The sequence below is a fragment of the Corvus brachyrhynchos genome, unplaced genomic scaffold, assembly GCF_000691975.1.
Source record: "Corvus brachyrhynchos isolate BGI_N302 unplaced genomic scaffold, ASM69197v1 scaffold279, whole genome shotgun sequence".
In the NCBI taxonomy this organism is placed as follows: domain Eukaryota; kingdom Metazoa; phylum Chordata; class Aves; order Passeriformes; family Corvidae; genus Corvus; species Corvus brachyrhynchos.
Window position 1 is genome coordinate 6,220,022 of NW_008246060.1, and position 2,736 is coordinate 6,222,757.

At 49.0% G+C, this 2,736-nt stretch overlaps 1 protein-coding gene across 3 annotated transcripts in view; it reads left to right on the forward strand.

Moving 5' to 3' along the window:
- Positions 1-2,736, forward strand: part of NCOA4 (nuclear receptor coactivator 4) — a 12,197-nt gene continuing 9,461 nt past the window's right edge. The window contains exon 1 of one of the 3 annotated variants that reach the window (XM_017746308.1): positions 1-15. The gene's annotated coding sequence lies outside the window, so the exon portion shown is untranslated. Of the gene's footprint in view, positions 87-121; positions 356-2,736 lie in introns of those variants that run through there. The other 2 variants (XM_008642795.2, XM_017746307.1) reach the window with 2 other exon arrangements.

Sequence of the window (2,736 nt, forward strand, 5' to 3'; positions counted from 1 at the left end):
CCCGTAAAGCTGCCCGTAAGGCACCCCGTAAGGCACCCCGTGCCGCGCAGCGGGAAGTGCCCAGGCACCCGGCCTGGATCGAGCAGGTCGGTCGGGAAATGGACGCTCCGCGGCGCTGGGCTCACACGGGACACGGAGACGGGGTTTTGTACTGATCTCGCTCTCTTCGCGTCCCGGAGAGGTTGTGTCGCGAGCCCTCCTAAAGCCACGTCTCTGATTGCAAAGGCAAAGTCTTTTGTTAGCAGCTGCGCTTCTCGGACGTTATATAAGCAGTAAATGTCTGGGTTAGGAATGGTCGGGGTTTTGCCGCATCGTGGTTGTTGAAAGTTTGTCCGACCTGTGTTGTTCGGTGCCGGTAAGTGGTGTGAGCCAGAGCTTCCAGGGGTTTGCTAAGCAGTTTGACAGCTTTAAACTTGGTGTTTATGGCTGGGACTAAAGAGAAAAGCTGTCAGAGGAACAAGGTTGCCTTCCCTTGAGACTTTGGGTAAGGTATGCAGTCACGGGAGCGGAAGAAAGCTGGCAGCCATGTAAAAACCACTGTTCATCACGGTGTAAGTGCATAACATTGGATAGATGGATGTGCAGAGAGCATGGCAGTGCTATCTTTGGGGCCATATGCTTCACGCAGGGCTAGGGATTTGTTACTTGTTTTCCAAAGGGTTTTCAGTGCAAAAGTGTGGAAGATAATTGTGTTGTAATGTGTAATCTGTATTAAGATAAGTGTGTGTCTTTCCCACTCTGGGGTATTGTCACTCTGGTACTGTCAGTAGTAATAGCATAGAGATTTCAGGCCTTCATATTCAGATACTTTGTGATTTCACTTATATGCCTGTTGTGCATAAAACATACATTTATGATAGATGGAATGAAATGGTGATCAGACTTCTTCACAGCTGCATTAGTGACTTGTGACTGTTCAGAGCCCAGGTCTTGTGAGAGTGTCTCAATACAAGTACTTTGTGCACTGGCTGGGCTATTTTGGGGCTAAAATAGGCAGAAAAGGTAGTCACACATGTTCAGATCTGTGCCACAGACCATATACTGTGCAGACAGGTGAAAACTACCCGAATTTTAGAAAATGTATTACCTGAAACTTTTGTTACTATTCCTTAAGGTGTTTATTTCACTTTGTCTCTTACTTGGAACTGTTCAAGGTTATTTTTTTTCCTTCACACAGCTTGTAACTTAAAAAATAGGGTGTTATATATTTGTTTTGGAGTAAAATAATCCCCTCATCTGGAGCTGCGTACAGATACTGGCACATTACACAGATACTGAACTGTACAAAGTGCTTGTTATGCTTGGATGTAAATGGGAAGTTCCAGGATTCAGCTCGTGTACTTAGAGTAGTTTACTCCCTGACCACAGCTCCCACGTACCTAATTTGGGAGAGCTTCTTAAGAAGAACTACTGTTTTTTGGTGGGGTAAGATGGAAATCCATGGGGATTTCAGTTCAATCAGGCCAGCTGGTTTAAAGCCACATAAAGACAGGTCAGAGAGGCCTTTGGAGCAGCCTTGTCCTGCCAAATGGAAGAAGTCATTCCACATTTATAAATAGAGCCTGTTCGATGGGAGGCTTCGTTCCCTTTAGAAGCCTTTCCCCAACAAAGGCTCTGCACAGCCATGCTTTTGAGGTGACCCATTTGAAATGGAAAACAGTGCTCTTCCCAAGGGCAGCAGGGATGATTGTGCTGAGAGTGAAAGCTGGTAAAACCAGTTTCCTGCTGGCCTGTTTGCAGACTGTGCAGAAGAGGCAGGGTTGTCTCCTCCTCTTCTGCTCCCCAGCCACCAGATACTTAATTAAAAGCTGAAAATTATTTTTCTCCAGTAGTTTCTGATCTATGGAAATTAACACCTCAGGGGTGGAGTGTAGGCAGTCAGGAGGTTGCACAGAGCACCAGGAGAAGTAATACTGTGAGCAGGAGTTGTGGGTGCAGGGTCTTGGGGTGACAGCTCTCCAGCAAGTCAGAAGTCTTCCTGTAAAAACTGGTAGTTGTTTTCCTAGGAACAATAATACCATCTTCCTTCATCATTCAGGCAGTTATTTTGGTTTAATGGCTATAACATTTTTACTGATCACATGCAGGTGAGGACACCTACATTGCCCATCCCTGGGAGTGTTCAAGGCCAGGCTGGATGGGGTGCTGAGCAGCCTGGTCTAGTGAGAGGTGTCCCTGGCTATGGCAGAGGGAGTGGAACGAGATGATTTCAAGGTCCTTTCCAACCGAGGCCATTCTATGTGCTTTCCTCAGCTGTGTGTGTGAAATTATGGAAGCAAGAGTCGATGTAACAAGAGTTGTGTATGTGTGTGCATGTCATTTTGGTCCTTCCAGGAGCTAACTTGCATCCGAGAGGCTCAGGATTTCCGAGTGTCAGGATTTCCGGCGCGTTGCAGGCTCAGTGCTGGATGGGGAGCCTCACCGCTGGGCTGTGCATGGCCAGGGACGGAAGGTTGAGCTCGGCGGCTGGGTCGGCTCGCAGCTCTAGCTCTTGCTGCTGCATCCGCGCTGGATGCCTTGGCGCTCGGGTCTGCTTTGTTGTTGCATTAAGGAGGCACATTGCCGCGCTTCTGAAGTTGCAAGAAATAGCGGTTTTGTTGCAAAACCTTGAGGTTTCGCGGTTTGAAGTGCTGGTGGGATGCTGGGGGGCACTTGGTGTTTTGCAGAGCGGATGCGGCTCGGCTCGGTCCCCGCCCGGCACGGGGGTCGCGGCCGGCCCCGGGCCCGCCCCGGCGC